At 34.6% G+C, this 17,679-nt stretch overlaps 1 pseudogene; it reads right to left on the bottom strand.

Moving 5' to 3' along the window:
- Positions 1-17,679, bottom strand: part of LOC117175337 — an 85,469-nt pseudogene that overhangs the window by 18,934 nt on the left and 48,856 nt on the right.

The raw sequence follows: 17,679 nt of genomic DNA, 5'->3' as shown, positions 1-17,679 counted from the left end.
TTGGTTTATTACATTGATGATTCGGAAAAAGCAAAATTTAATCATTATAGCCATTTTTTCTTTTGCATTCTGAAAAAATATATTTTTTTGTTATTATTTATACTACATTTTGTGCAGTAAGCATTGTTCAGCTATTTCCCTAAATAAATTGTATACTAAATTATTTATTTGAAATAAGTTATAAAACAAATAATAGGTAATATAGTCTGGGTTAATTTGACAAGCTCTTCAGTTTGCATTCATACGGCCTTTTTGAACAATCAAAATTGATTAGGTCTTTACTGATTCAGCTAAATTCAAGACATTTTTTATTTTTTCGATATCCACCAAATGATTACAGGAATAAAATTCAATGGACATCAGACTGATTCCTTTTAGTTAAAGTTGTATTGTTTTTAAATTATTACCAAAGCTATACATCTGAAGGATTCCCTTCATGAATGTAAAACACTCTTTCTGTGCTGCCAGAACATCATTTGTTACAATTTTGTTTGTTCTGTGCACTAAAAAAATTAAATATCAGTCTATCTAGATGCGCAGACTGACCATATTTGAAAGTCAAATATATGACAGCCTTCTGGCTGTTCATCCAAGAAGTCCGAGTTGATCATCATAGAGAGTCGATTTGACCACGTTAGATAGTTGAGTTGATCTCCTCGGATACTCGACTTGGCCATCTTACAGGGCACATTTGATTGTTCTATATATATTTTATACATATGTATGCGATATTATAGTGTCTCCCTGTCTCTCTCTCTCGCTCTCTCTCTCTCTCTCTCTCTCTCTCTCTCTCTCTCTCTCTCATAAGAAACTGCAAATTGTAATAGTAGGTGTCACGAAACCTAAAAATATATATGAAATACATCAAATATAAAAACATTTTTCATTATTTGTGGAGAGCGAAGTGTATTACACATGATTTACTTAACACAAACCATCTAAAATTGCAAATTAACAATATATTGTTTGGAACACGAAAGGCTAAGCTACAAACCAACAACTTGATAGCTGAGCGTGAAGTAACGTCTTCGTTCTTATTCAATTGGAAGCATCAAATTTGACGTAGAGAATTCAAAAGCCAAACTAATCCACTACCTATCATGTTCTCTTTTATGCAGTTCAATATACACGCATATTCGAAATACCAAACACAGTTTAAACTAGTGTATCACTCGAGCGATATTTGACGAGAAACACACTAAACGAGAAAAAGTCTCATTGAATTGTCAAAATAATCGTCTTGGCTCGTCTTTTTTCCACGGAAGTATTATTTCAACCGACCGATTTCGAGTACATTTGACATTTGCCAAGTAACTTGTCTTTTATTCTGCTTAGGATAAATGAAAGTAAATGTTTTTTTTCTTTATTTATTTCATATTTTTCTTTCAGTACTTGCCATCCAAAACATCGAAATTCAGATAATTAAATGACCAGACGACTGAAATCGATCGACATATAGAAAAACCTTTTTGGAGCCGAGTGAAATCGAGCTAGGTAAACGATTTTCTCGACTCGAATGCACCATTTGAACAGAAAACATGATCCTCATTAATAGCAGGATATGGCTTTTGAAGAAATGCTTTCTCTTCGGTGGTTTTGTAAATCGTGAAAACCTCACACTCTTCATTTGAAGCCAAGTTGATCAAAGCTTGTCCAAAAGCTGAAATGCTGTTATAAATCAGGACTAATTCCGTCTTCTTGATTCTACCCTTTAAATGAAGAGCCATGTAACTTGCTACATAAGCTAGTGGAACTGTAGCTGCCTGTTGTAAGTTCCAAGTTTTTGGAACGGGCCAACTCAATTCTAAATCAGGTACATTATCACTTGCAAGAGTTCCATTTCCTGATAATCCCATTACATTTGTTCCTTTTGAATCGATTCCACAATAATCTAAGCCGAAATTCTTTATCCCTGATTTTATTTGTTTAATCTCATTCTTTATGTTGATGAAATCAGATGAAATCTTTTCAGTTGCAAGAATGAAATCGGATTCGTCGATCGTCGCGTATTCAACTTTTACGACCTGACTTTCGTTTGAATGACTGAAAGATTGTTCTTCGACCCAATCAATCGAATTTAGATCACGAAGATGAAATTGACAAACTTTCCAGTTTGTAGCCTGACAACGTTTTGGAACCATCGGAATTGATTGAATTTTGAACGTTTCAGCTGAAGCCGAGATAATTTTTATTTCTTTGATATCCACCAAACCTTCAGAGAAATCGTGTTCAGTGGATATTAGGCTGATTCCTTGAATTTCTACACCACCCGCGCGAACGACGTTCAGTTGTTGATCTAACAGTATTAAGATGACTAACCAAATGAAAATTATTTTAAGAGGCAATGTTGGTATATAAATGTAGCAATAAAAGATTTTTACATATAAATATTACTTACGATTTGCATTTTGAGATTCTTCTCTCAGTTTCTTTATATTAAGAATAATTTTTCTGATTTTTAGTGGAATTTATGCTGTTTTTAGATTATGACCAAAGATATACATCTGCAGCATTCCATCAATGATTGTCATTCACTCTTTCTGGGCTACGAGAAATTCAGTCGAGCTATTTGTATTTGCTTTATGAATACTCTTGAAAGGCCCAGAGTACTGAAGACCTTGCATTTGCAGTTCATTATAAATATCACTGAGTTCAATTCATCTACACTTTTTTCAAGTTTGGTAGAAATATGTATTTTTGCCTCATCTGTAAAATCACTTTTTCGCAAAACTCCCGAACATAACTACGTGTTGTCTAAAGTTACCTCGAAACTTCCAAAACCTGTAATACGTACATTCAATTTAATTTAGATATTTTATTTACTCGAAGTCAACATTTTTATTAGACTTTACTTGAAAATTGCATATTAAAATTATTTTGAATACCTCTTTGAACCATTACTGTCAATTTAAAAACTTCAGCTTCAGTAACTCCTTGGATTTTATGAATTAGAACATTATCGAATATTATTGGTAGATCCATCTCTTCACTAAGGTTCTGCATAACAGACCAGGCAAGTTTCATGTACAAAGAATATGGCAAAAGGATTTTGTTTCCAATTTTATGTCCTTCAGAAACTTCCAAGAATCACTATTCAAATCCATTTTAAATTTATTCACTCCTTCCTTAAATGCGATGGGTTTTTCGTTTAAATATGCAGACCTACAGTGAAAAATCTCCATATAACTAGTATGATGTAAAACGTTAATAAAATAGACTAGGAGAAAACAAACCTTAAAAGAAAAGTCTATTTGGTTCTGAGGAATGATTTGCGCTACAGTTAGAGAAAATTACCAATCCTTCAAATAATCCCATTTGATCAGGGGCGATATTGAAGGTGTTCCAGGTGATACAGGATAGTTGATCCTGGGATATAATTTCGAAACGTTAATGTTGAGACCGCCTATGTACATTTTCTCTAATGCAGCTACCATGAATTTAAAATGGTCTGGACGACCTCGTTCGGTGAGAGAACATTGATGGTACCTTCTCTCAACGATTTTTTTACAATAGCCTGCAGTAGACCATGAGGTGCAATTTCGATGACAATTGCATTGGCTGGAATACATTTGGTTGTCTCGGCAAATAAAACAGAGCCTAAAAGATTGTTTGTATGGTATTCTGCAGAAGATAATCGAGCTTTAGCGGAATTCCATTCACTACATGGAATTGAAGTACTGAGCCAACGAGTACTACGAGGTCGTGGATTTGATAGTAGTTTCTGAAGATATTCTTGTAATTTTCGACCAGCTGGTGCCACGTATCTACTGTGGAAGGCGATGTTACCGCAAGCTACTTCCTTGAATAATATACCCTTATCCTTCAAATACATATTAATAAATAGATCAAGTGTGCAAAACACTCGAAGCCCAATGCTCGATCGGGCCGAGTCGATCTTACACTTGGAACCGGTCCAAGCAGTTTCAAAAGCTTAAAAAATTGCGTACCCAATAATTTCGAGTCCTAAAAGGTTTTACTTGCATAAAACATGAAAATTGGCCTTTTTGGGGTCACTGATGTTGGATCCGAAATCCAAATTTGAATATTTAAAATGACTTTCTCGGCTCCAGTTCTACTTCCCCCCTCTCCCAACCCTCCGTTATTAATTAAAGTTTTTGGTAGGACTGACGTTAGAACTACAATCTCCACCATATGACGATTTGATACTTAACTTTGACATGATTTCGATTCAGAAAATAAACTTATTGCATAAAGGTGTTAGTTGGGCGTATAATATAAACAATGAATAATACAAACTACAAAATAACCTCGGAAAGGACTGGAACTTTTAATGACAAAAGGAATGCACACGGAAAATCTAAAGGTCATGTTTTAGGCGACGAATGGAGACTGGTTGTTTGGAATGCTAGGGGAGTAAATGATTTAAAGGTAAAAGAATAACGCGAAACTATGGACGTGAAGAAACTAGACATTTTATGTGTGTCTGAAGCATAGAAAAAGGGATGCGAAACCAAAGACATAAAAAACGGCGTGTTGAAAGGCGGATTTGAAATATTGTCAGGAGTAGACTGTGAATCACATGGTAAACAAGGAGTAGGTCTTATTTTGAATAAAAGAGCAAATCAGCATCTCGGATACCATGGTTTCGTGTCTCCAAGACTGCTGTGGGCTAGAATGAAAGTAGGAATCAGAAGACTATTTATCATAGCGTGCTACGCGCCGGTTGATAGTGATCCTGGAGAAGTAAAAGACGCCTTCTGGGACACTTTAAATGACACAATAAACATTTGCGAACATGAAGAAAGATTAATTCTACTAGGAGACATGAACGGTTGGGTGGCCATCCAAAATCAGGATACAGAAAGAGTATTTGGTAATTTTGGGGATCCAAGAACAAACTATAATGGAGATAAATTAGTTGGTCTATGCTTAGAAAGGGGTCTGTTTATTACAAATACTTTGTTTAGGCATAACATGATCCACATGTACACCTGGTCTAAAGGAAATAGCCGCAGTATAATTGACTTTGTTGTTGCGGATGAAAGACTAAGAGAGTTAGTCAAAGATACAAGAGTCATGAGGCGTCCTGAATGAAATACTGATCATTACTTTCTGATCTCAAAAATTAACTTAGGTCGGGGATGGAGAAAAAAGAGAAGCAAAAAAGCAAAACAAACGCAAATCAAAATTGAGAACCTACAGAAACCGGATGTGCGAATAGATTTCCAAAATAAGATAATTGAAAGCATAGATAGGGCATCATGGGAGGACCGTATAAAAACAAAGATATACAGGGCGCCTGGACAATGTTACGGGATATGCTTGTTAGATGTACAATCGAAGTGTGTGGAACCGCAGTTGTAGGGAGAATGTCTGGTGATGCGTGGTGGAATGATGAAATTCAGGCTGCCAAAAAAGCAAAAAGAGAAGCGTATAGAAAACTTTGAACTTTACAGATCTTAGCAGTGAGGAAAGAAATAGACGTATAAATGATTATAGACGCGAAAACAGGATACTTAAACAATTAGTTTAAGAAAGTAAAGATACAATTAGAGCAGAAGAAGAGATAAAAATACAAAACGGCTTTGAAGGAAGCAGGAAACTACTTTATAAAAAAAATGAAAGGAAACAAAACTACTGAAATTGTCAACATGGGAAATAGTAGTCTGTGTCACTGAGGTTAGGGATATAATTAAGAACTTGAAAAACGGTAAGGCTGCCGGGGTAGACGGTATTAACGCTGAAATGCTTAACACGGTGGCGCGTACATACACCGTAAGAAAAACTGAGTGACTGTTTTGATATTATTCAAGGAGTTGGACAAGGATGCGTTATGTCTTCATGGTTATTTATATTATTTATGGACAAGTGTTTAAGAATGGCTCTCTTCGACGAAGAGGGTGTGGATCTCCAAACAGTAAGGGTACGTGGGTAAGCGTTCGCAGATGATAAGGTTGTTATGGCACAGTCTATCGAAGACTTACAAAGAATGTTGAATAAACTAGATGCAAGCATGAAGAGCATGGGCCTCAAAATTAACGCAAATAAAACAAAAACTATGGTGTTTGAAGGAAAGAGTGAAAAACATTATGCAATATTTTATTAAATGATGGGAGAATTGAACAAGTTGCTAAGTTGTTATACTTTGGTAGCTTATTTACTAGGGACGGGAAGATAGATGAGGAATTAAATAGACGAATAAATGAAGGTAAGAAGGTTATTGGTAGAGCAGGTCCCCTTATCAGAAGTAAAAATATATCAAATAAAGCTAAAATGGCAATACATAATTCTATATTTGTACCGACTGTACTATACGGTAGCGAGACATGGACTTATCAAGAAAAAGATAAGAGTAAAACTAACGCAATTGATATGAGATTCATGCGCATAATATGCGGAAAAACCCTGATGGACAAAGTAAGTAACGAGATAATTCTAAAATAATGTGGTGCAGAAGAGACGCTTGTAGACACATGGGAAAGAAATTGGTTAAGATGGTTCCGACATGTTGAGAGAATGCCAAATGAACGACTAACGAAACAAGTGTATCAAGGTAAAGTAAATGGCAGCGTGCCCAGAGGTAGACCGCGGAAAGAATGGTTAGAATGTGTGAATGAAACCCAAGTTAGAAGATACATAAGAAGTCACAGAAACACGAGAGCCTGCATCAAAAAATGCATGGGCATAAAAGAAGCTAGACAAGTATGCCAGGACAGGAGATTATGGCGGCAAATAGTTAATAAAACGAGTGTCAGTAGAGTGAATGACGCCTGAAACAAAAGACCTTGGCCACTAATGGACCCAAGTGGGGAACCTTACATAACGACTTCGTGAAGTTCTTCGCTTGGGGTGATTGCTAGAGAGATTGATCAGCAACCTGGGTCGGAGCAGTGTTGCGGAACGAACGTGTTATTTACTTAAATAGCACGAGAATTCTGGATTAATCTGAAATATCTCTATCCCTTCCACACACTACTCCTTTCCCCTGCCGAGTGAGTCACGCCTACCCCGAAAGGGAAATGGCTTAATGGTGTAATAATAATGATAATACTTCTATTCACTTGAATTCCTTTTAATTTACTTGAATATTTTATATTTGTCCCTGAATTCCTTAGAATTGAATGTAATCTTTTTCATTCTTGTGCATTGCTTGCAATACTGCTAGTACTTTCTGGAAGCAGAAAATTCAAGGAATTTCAGTAATTCATAAAATTGATAGAATTCATGAAATTCAAGGAATTCATGAAGTTCAAGGAATTCTTGGGAATCGCGAAATGTAAGAAATTCATGGTATTCAAAGGATTGACGGAATTCAATAAATTTATCAAATTCGAGGATTTAATGCAATTCAAGGAATACAAGGTATTCCAGGCATTCACAGATTTTACTGAATGCAGACAATCCACGAGATTCAAGAAGTTCATGAAAGGACCCCACACCCAACATGAGTAAAAAGCCTTTCGATCAAAATCACTGTAACTTCGGGGAATAATTCAAGATTGGATGCTAATCAAAATTTGTTATGGGATGACCCCCAATAGTCAACTGTTAAGGTATTCGAAGCATCGGATGGTAGTAGAGTATGTTATTCTTGTGCTTGTGGTGAACGGTGCCTACATGTACATACTTCTCTAAACTTTAGTAGTATCTTTGCGTGATTTAGTTTACAAAAAATCATGTGTGCTTGCTTGTGAGTTTGTGTGCGTGATTTAGGGGGGGGGGGGTGCTTGTGAAGATAATTCGTGTTTTGTATTATGAGAGGTGAGAGAGTGCAACTGTAAGTTAAAAAGCGTAAATAACTATATGTAGAAGAGTGAATAAAGGGAGCGTAATGTGTCTACATATGGAGGGGGGAGGGTGTTAAGAGTTTTTCGTATGTGTTTGAGTGTAAGTTTTTGTATGAAGAGAGGAAGCTTGTGTGTATGATCGACCATGTTGCAAGAGATTGCTAATTTTTAATAAGAAGTCGGTATTTGTAAGCATACGAAGTGTTATGTATTTGTAAGTGTTTAATGTGATCAATATGCTGTCTTTTGGTATGTTGTGTGTATACAAACGACAACTCTCTTCCTCCAAAACCAATGTGCACACTTAGTCAAACAACACAAAATCAAAACAACAACCCCTTTCCGCACCTACACGTAGCACTCTTTAAACTTACACATCATACATAAATCCGCTACTCCCTTAAGATCTGCAACGAATTTCTTCATAGTTTCTGCAGGGCCACTGATCGTGGAACTTTCTGCGCTGTTATGACAAGCTACATCTATATCAGACGGGCAAAGTGGTTTGATATTTTCATATCCGAGACCAACTGCTGCCATAGAGCGTTTTGGTAAATTTGACTCTACTGATGCCATACCACGACTTAATGCCGATAGAACCATTTCTTGTGCTGTAAACAGCCGTCAGCGTAAGCAAAGCCTAGTTCTCCAACTGAATGACCAATCATGAAATCGGGCTTAATTCCAAAGCGATTCAAAAGATCCACCAAACCAATCTGTCAAAATTTGTTAGTTAGCCAATGTTAAATATTATACCAAAAAAATGATGTCTTAATTATATGCAACTTGACACAACCTGGCAGGTCGCAATCCCTACAAAGGAGTTTATTATATTATCAAAGATTTTTTTATCTTTTTCCGTTAGAATTTTGAAGATATCAATGCCGTACGGTTTTAAAACCGCATAACACTTTCGCACAGCCTTAGCAAAAATAGGCAGTTTCATAAAAGCATCCCCTAAAGGTAAAACATTCTTCTAATTAATAATTCTTAAGTATATTAAATACATATTAGGCTATGGCTGGAAAAAGATTTTGTACATCAAAATATATCGCTCGAGTATTCTTTTAGTCACTAATTAAATTCTCAGCACTTGTGCTTTTAGCTAACAAAAAATGTGTTCTCATCAAATAAACGTATTACTAATTTCTTTTAGACAGCTGAAGCATCTGAACGTCCACAGGTCTACCCTCCACCTAAAATTAAATAATGTTTGCTTAATGGTTGCCTAATGATTTTTACTCTCACAGCTTCTTCGCAGTGTTACTTCAAACACTCTCAAACAGACTTTCTTATAAAAGTACAACATGATTAATGAACTGAGTTTGGAACATTATTATTCTGAGACTAAAATAATAACCCGCGTGAAAAAAGTTTGCATGGCTCAAGCATGGCAAGAAACTTGGAAATATCTGGCTAAAGCATGGGTCACGGCTGAATGGCAGCATGGCGCAAGCCTTGCTCCTGTCCGTTTCCCATGCTTAGGACGCGCTAACCACAAATGAATATTCTTAAGAACATATAAGTGTCAGACAAAATGAGCTTGCATTAAAAATGAAAGTCTTACGTTTGCCAATAGCCGACACGTCTCTAAATGGTAAGTTCACTACATGGATGCACTGTGTCGCACACCAGGTAGTTTAGCACGTATTCTGCAAGAAATTTTTTAAAATTTAGATTATTCTAACAGCCAAAAGTAATAAAAATTAGAGACGACCTGGGCCACAACCTTGTGCACCCGGCTCATCGATTAACCATTTGAATTTGTTTTCATTATTCATTATTCATTATTCGTAGAAAACGTTTTAAACTACCTTGTGGTCGACCTGGAGCACACGGATCGTCGACACACAATTTTTAGTAATTTTGGCTGTTGAAACAATCTAAATTTTTAAAAGGTTCTCGTAGAATACGTGCTAAGTTACCTGGGGAGCGACCTGGTGCACACGAGTCGTCAAATCACCATTCGGAATTGTTTTTATTATTCACGATATTTAAATTTTTTTAAAGTTCTTGCAGAAAACGTTTTCAACTATCTTGTGTTCAGCCTGGAGCACCCGGATCTTCGACACACAATTTTTAGTCATTTTGCCTTTTGAAACAATCCAAATTTTGAAAAAGTTCTTGTAGAATACGTGCTAAGCTACCTGGGAAGCGACCTGGTGTAGCCGGATCGTCGAATCGCCATTTGGAATTGTTTTCATTATTCACGAAATTTAAATTTCCTAAATGTTCTCGTAGAAAACGTTCTAAACTACCTTGTGGTCGACCTGGAGCACACGGATCGTCGACACACAATTTTTAGTAATTTTGGCTGTTGAAACAATCTAAATTTTGAAAAAGTTCTCGTAGAATACGTGCTAAGCTACCTGGTGCGCGACCTGGTGCACCCGATTCGTCGACTGACCATTTGGTATTGTTTTCATTATTCACAAAATTTTAATTTTTTAAAAGTTCTCGTAGAATACGTATTATACTACCTGGTGCTCGAGCTGGTGCACCCGGATCATCGGCTGACAATTTTTAGTAATTGAGGCTGTTCAAAGAATCTAAATTTTGAAAAAATTCTTGTAGAATACGTGCGAAACTACCTAGTGCGTGACTAGATTCACACGGTTTGTCGATTTACTAATGGTAGTTTTTTTTGCAATTGGCACAATTTAAATACTTAAAAAGTTCTATAAAGAAAATGTGCTACACTACCTAGTGCGCGAACCGGTGCGGTGCACCCGGGTAGCGACCCTATTATTTAGAAACGAGTCGGCTATTGGCAAACATGAGATTTTCATTGTTGATGCAAGCTAATTTTTTTTACACTCACATGTTCTTAAGAATATTCATGTGTTTAGCGTGTCCTAAGTATGGGAAACTGACAGGAGCAAGGCTTGCGCCATGTTACCTTTCAGCCGTGATCCATGCTTCTGCCAGATATTTCCAAGTGTCTTGCCATGCTTGAGCTATGCAAACTTTTTTCACGCGGAAACGTCGTCAAGTATAGCAGCGGCCTCTTCAGTACTACCAGAAACTGTATCTAATCTTGGAAAATACAATCAGGTTGTTCGACATTTTTTTTCTCTTTCTTAGATGATTTAAGAATAATGGAAGAACAACCACCGCCGATACTATTCGTACTTACCGCTGCATAGTCGCGATTCCAGGGAGTTGGTTTTGTAAGAACCTCTATACGACCCTCTTTTAGAGCAGGAATACTTTCAGAAGGGTTTTTTTAATGCAGGTTTGGAGGTATGGAATTCGAATTCATTATCGTAAGTATCAGGGAAAAAATATATGATGAGATAGAAATATTTATATGGTTAATAATTGAAGAAAAAAAAACAGAAATGATGGTAATGAAGAGATTCGATAAAGCAATTAGTTTATGCGTATTTCGGTTCATAAAAATGTACGGCGAATAATAAGATACATGAATATCTCTCGAATCTTTCACTTTTATTTCGTTTAAAAATACTCTCAAAATCTGAATCAGTGAAATTTCCCTGATTCAAATAGCTAGAAATGGGTCACTGGCAATCAGTGAAAGGTTACTTATTGATTCAGTGAAATAACCACTTTTGAGAGTTGGCAGAGCGGCACCATGTCAATTAAGCAATCATAATAAAATAATATTTTAGTACATTCAATCAAAGAATCATACTAAAAACTTAAAACTCCTAAATATGATCAAATATTAAAAAAGGTGAAAAGTTCCGATGCTTTTAAATGACAAACAACCTCGCATATTAATTTAATTTCAAGATTGCACTATCATGTGCAAACCCGTTAAGTACTTCCTATAGTAGTTGAAGTATATTTATCCCACAGATAAATCAGCAGAATTACAGCCCGAAAATTAGAATAATTAGTTCATCAAGGAATTCTTCTTACTACTTAAGTAAAAGAGTAACAACAACGCTTAACTTAAATATTACAGGTTATGCTTAACATGATTACTGTTCCAGATCATAAGTGACTGAAATTTGAATATTCGATTTTTATTTAAATCAGTCTGCCTCGATCTATATTTTCGTATTCCTTTTATGCTTAGAAACAATTGCGTTACAAGATACGTCTATACAACATAGTATGCATTTCAAGCTAATTGCAACACAATCACGTTTATTCAAGGAAATCTGCATGTCATTTAATCGAAATGAAATCATAGTCTTTCCAATTATGTTCCTCGATTTTGAAATTTCGATCGTCATGGTTGTATTTACATAGTTGATTTGGAAAATCTACCTCGCACACGTTTAAAAACCATTGAAAGTTAAAATTGAAGTAAGAATAACGGAGAAGAACCAGCCTAATTTTTAAACAGTCATCATACTCCTTGAAATATAACATAAATGTTTTGAAAGAGCTTACAGATTCCTGCTACTGGTTGTTACATAACTTTCTCTTATTATGCAAATTTATATCAAATTTTGTTTGTAATAATATTTTTCAATCATTAATATCTACTGGAGTACATCAGTTTCCGTGTTTTTGATGACAAGCTTTCAGTACCTTTAACCCATACAGTCAAGTTTCTAATATCGTGCGTACCAAAACTTGATCATTTCTGTTTTTATTGAAAAGTGAAATTTTCTAGAAATATGTGGGCGTCCGCATGAAAAGGAACCCTTATTCTCGGTATGGAATTACGAAAAGGATCGAAAAATCGTTTTTCGAGAAAAGACATCTAAACTTGGCGAGTGCCACAAGCACACATGTTATACTTTTTTTCGATCACTAAATATACCGGCTTGCGCTTACTTTCTGGATATTACAACACTCATAACAGATGCAATATTTGTTTTAGTATCATCCGTTCCTCAAACAAGAAAATAGTATTTTGACTTCCACTTAGAAAAACGTGAATAGCTCCTAAACTAGAAACGGCCATAATGGTCCTTTACATGTGACGTCCACATATATGCCCAATCATCCATACATGCAATATGAACAAAGAGTAGGAATTCCAGAGCTGTCATAAAACATTTTCAGCACACGGAGAAAGAATTTATATATTCATTAACCTTGACAATTGAGAAGAGGATGATCCAACATTTGACTTAACAGATCCAATTAAAAGTGTTTTTTTTCTGCCTTCATTGTAAACTTTATCAATCGCTTTAATCTCTTCGGCACCAGCCAATTTGATTGCTATCCCATCAGCTTCAATGAAAGAAAAATCTTTTACAGAAATTCCACTATCCTTAAGAGATATTTTTATGACTTTCATTTGATGGTAAAATGTTGGATACAAGAAAGAATTTCGATCATATGAAGATCCATTCATCGAGTGGACTTCCGTTATCTCTGCATAAATTCGTTTTGCATCACGAGTTCTTTGCAGATATAATACTACAATAGCTTCACTTTGAGTATGACCATTTGCTGTTTCGTCATAGGATCTAGTTGCACCATCCGGTGATAAAAGACCTACAATTAAGAGGAGAAAATATAATAATTATTGACAATCCAATGTGGCTCCGATTCGACCCATTCGAGGGTACAGCTTCTACCTAGGTGAAATAACTGCAAAGATATTTCTGGGCGAAGAGCTAAATTTCCACTGCAGACAATTTCGCTATCTACTTTACCGCTTTTAATTAATTTATGTGCTTCTTCTAAAGCTATTGCACCTCCAGTATAAAGATTGTCGTTGGTAATGCTTGGGCCATTGATATCCAGGAAATAAAAAATACGGTTTGAAATGAAATTTTTCGATATGCCGAGTAGAGTAAAACAACTCATCCACAGTTCAAAAATAATGTGGAATATTTAAACATGATAAAACTTGATTGAATCTCAAACGATACTTTGAAACTATTTAAAAAATCTACACCTTTTGTTTGCAAAAAAAAGAGAAGAATGTTAATTTAAAAAATTTGAAGAAAATTTGTGCAATTTTGAAAGCGCCTCTTATATTTTTTTTTTAAATAAGCTTCTTACTTCGTTTCTTTATTTCGTCCAAATAAATCTTTCGACTCCTGAAATACCATATGCCGAGAATACGGCACAATTTTTTCCTTTCATTTGCCGAGGATTGTTTCCGAAATCAGCAATACCCTCATAAGCACATTCAATTGCCATCCTTGTTGCAGGTTCCATTGTGTCGGCTATTTTTGGATTAATACTAAATGAATTTGCATCGAATTTCTTTAAATTATTTAATTTTCCTATTCTATCTGGAATCTTTGGATTGCCTGAAAAAACTAAAAATTTTCCTGTTGATTTTTCGTGTTCAGTACCCTCTGGCTTTTATATAGTTATTCATAACTCTCGAACTGAACTCCTAACTTGTTTTGGTGAGTTTTTCACAAATTATTAGTGTTATTTTACTATTTATTATTTTATTCTTTAAAATATCTTAGTTGAGACAGCATTGTATACCCTGCGAATTATTTTACATTAAATTCTTCAGAAGAGAATTTCTCTGTGAGTGAAATTTTGGATATCCTAGACATTCAGCTTTATTCCAATAAGTGAAATTTATTGTGAAATTTTAGAATTGAAGTAAATTCCACTGCCCTGTCTCCGGGACCTTATACAGCTTTTTTCAAAGTATTTAATAATTCTTAATGGAATACATCAGTTAACTTTTTTCACATTTAAAATCAGAATAATTAAAATACAAGTTGTTGTCAAGGATTTTTTTGGGCCTGTATTTCTGAATTTTAAAAAATTCCTGAATTATGCTGAATTATTCACTTTTTAAAATAATAATATGATACCATATAACATAAGATACATGATCAAAGTTCATGTTTTCAAAATTTAAACTTTTCTATATTACGTTCAATTTATATTAAATTATTTTCTGTACCCTTGACCAGGATTGCTTATTCAGATATTTCAAAATAAACACCAATCTGATTTTTCACGATTGAAACAAAAACTACGTGCCCTATAAAAAAAATTCCCAAAATTGAATGTTCTGTTTTTAATTTATTTTTGTATGACAACGCGCGCTGTTAAGAAATTATAAAGAAAAAATATGTAGACCGTTTTCGGATAAGCATTTATTGTAAATTCATTTTTTTCGCATTTAGCACAGCTTGACCGCAAAACGAAATTTTTTGGGTTAAATATCCACGTTTCAAGATCCTATGAATCCGAAAAACAGGTTTCATGATGGTGTCTGTCTGCCTCTGTGTCGTCGCCGTTGTCGCCTGTATATTAGAACCCTTTTAAAACGTTAAGATGGTTAACAAGCATTTTTTAAATAATGGTGCTGGTTTCAAACAAATTCACGATAGTTAGTTTTCACATGAATCTAATACCTTTTCATTATGATTAGAATGTAAAAATATAAATAATATTAATAATCCCCATAACTGTTGTGATTTAACGTTAAGAGAGAGGATCTTTTTAACCTCAGAGTAGAGCTGCAATTTTAATTTTCTCGAAGCTGGATAATTTTGTTTAATTTCTTATTTCTTTAAAATGTGCAGAATTATAATTTCTTCCAAAATTTAAAGTTCTATTCATTTATTCATTCAATTGCTAAAAGTCAATTTTTCAGTTTTTTTTAAATCTAAAAATTCATTAAGAAATTAATGTTCAAGTTCACGCGGATACAACCGAATTTTAAAACGTGACCTATTTACATATTCTTTTGGAGCTGGATAGCATCTGGCAAAAGATTAATCTCTTTGGCTTACCCAGTATCCACCGAGGATCATCATTCGTAATGCAGTCAACCATATTTAGGATATTATTTTGCAAAATTTTAACATTGTCACTGTTTGGAAATTTACCCGAAATCCCAGTAATGACTATTTCGTCACCTTTTATTTTGGAAGAATCAATTTTTAAATAATAAAGAAAAATCGACGTAAAAGTTTTGTGTCTCAAAGATTTTTTTAATTTAGATTTTTTTCACGTAACGCCTTAAAATGTGTGAACTCCTGAATGAAAACTACGGAATGAGAATTATCCCTTGCTCTGCCCTATTACATATACCCTTTGCAGTGGGGATAGCTTCTGTTCGTGTTGTTGAATATTCATAATTGTTTTAGCCTAACTGCTCGTAGTCCGTTGAACAGTGGTAATTTGTTAAGCGAGTTGTGGAAATCGTGTGACGGTTAAATGGTGTAAGAAACGAAAAAAAATTATTAAACCAAATTGTAATGCTAAAGATATATACAAATTTCCATGGAAAAAGGTTGTAATAACACGCATAGTTAGTGTTACGTTTCTTATTCACTCTACAGTTTCACATTTATCAACTGAAGTAAGGGTATCGACATCAAATAAAAAATATTTTGCGCCTGCATGAGCTATCATGAAATAAAACGATCACCCAGGGTTTCTTTTCAATTTCAAGAGAGAAAAATATTGCAATAAAAAATAATCACATCACTCAACTTTACAAGACTCCTACTATATCCATAATACCCCAGTAATAATAATTAAAAAAAACCAGTCCCAGTGCATTTAGCTATTTAACCAAACCCATCTAGGCTGCCTTCAACTTAAACAGACATACAACTTCCAAATTAGAAATAATCATCTTACAGACCACCCGAGGACTTTCGTTGATGTCCTCCTCTCCACAGTCAAATTCAGCAATCTAAAAAACATATTCTATTACATTTAAGGAATCCCGTCTCAGCTGGCCTTATATCAAACAGCTCAGTCAATTTTGGATGAACAATTTTACTGCACCAGAAGCTATTCTATATACTCATTCCTATATTAAAATTCAAGATCGCAAAAATCACCACATACATCTTCCCATGACTCTAATTCATATCTCAGATTCCTTCAAGTAAAACAGCTAAAAAATTTCGGATTCAAAATAATCCACCATGATTAATTTATGTTCTCATCTTTATTGTAACATCAAAATATCCCAAAAAATAACCCCTTGTACATTTAAATAAATCCTGCCTGTTCAGGTTTTAAGTAAGACAGCTATAAAAGTGAAGATTAAAAATAGTCACCCCCGACACCTTAGCGGAACTTTAATTCATATCATTATATCCACACTAATATTCAGTAACCCCCAAAAATAATCCCTAGTACATTTAACGAACAGTATATCGCCTGTCGTCAAGTAAACCTGCTCAAAAAATTTAGAATAATTATAATCACCCTAGACACTTTCATAAGACTCTAGTATACATCCTAATTCTCCACAGTTATATTGAACAACTTCTAAAAATTAACGCTAGTACATTCAACGAACCCCGTCTTAGATGCTTTTAACTAATACAGCCACGAATTTTGGAATTGTTGAATATTATTTTGGAGATGAAAAATATGTCTAGAATCATTATTTTTCATTCGACATTTTTTTGGCCTTTAAGTTGAGGCAGCTGAAAAGGCATTTCTTAAAGTTACTAGTGCTTATTTTGTGGAGTTTTTCAATATAACTGTGGAGATATTGTAATCTATGATTTTACACATCAATTCAATTCTTATAGTTTTACCATTTGACGTAGTTTGAACAGAAACGAAAAGTATTTATTTTCGATTCCTGAAATTTGAAACTTTACTTTTAAAGATTAAGAATTTGTAAGCCCCTGGTCCCAAAACATCGAGTAACGTAAATAATTGACCAATAGGTACGATTCTTGTTTTGATACTTCATACAAAAATTCCTAGAGTTATAATGAACATATTCAAGTAGATTAACTAAAATTTGAAATCTTGCATGAAAATGAGATTGGCTTATAGTTAGGCTGAGGGCCTTAATGATTTTAGGGACAGTTCTTGAAAACTTATTTAACAAATATTTGAAGAGCCCTACATAATAGAGAAGTCCTGGCCTGGTTCATTTATTTAATTTGTCAAATTTGTAGCAGTACAGGCTGCCAGCTACCAGCGTCAAATTATTAATACCAGGTGTATACATATGAAACCGGTATTGCCATTTAGCGGCCAGTAGGCACACTTATAGGCACTGTCGGAACTTACCATTTGTGCTAATTGGCGTATT

This window comes from Belonocnema kinseyi, chromosome 6, assembly GCF_010883055.1.
Source record: "Belonocnema kinseyi isolate 2016_QV_RU_SX_M_011 chromosome 6, B_treatae_v1, whole genome shotgun sequence".
Taxonomy (NCBI): Eukaryota; Metazoa; Arthropoda; class Insecta; order Hymenoptera; family Cynipidae; genus Belonocnema; species Belonocnema kinseyi.
Note: the sequence above shows the minus strand (reverse complement) of the source record. Positions and strands in the feature narration are given on the sequence as shown.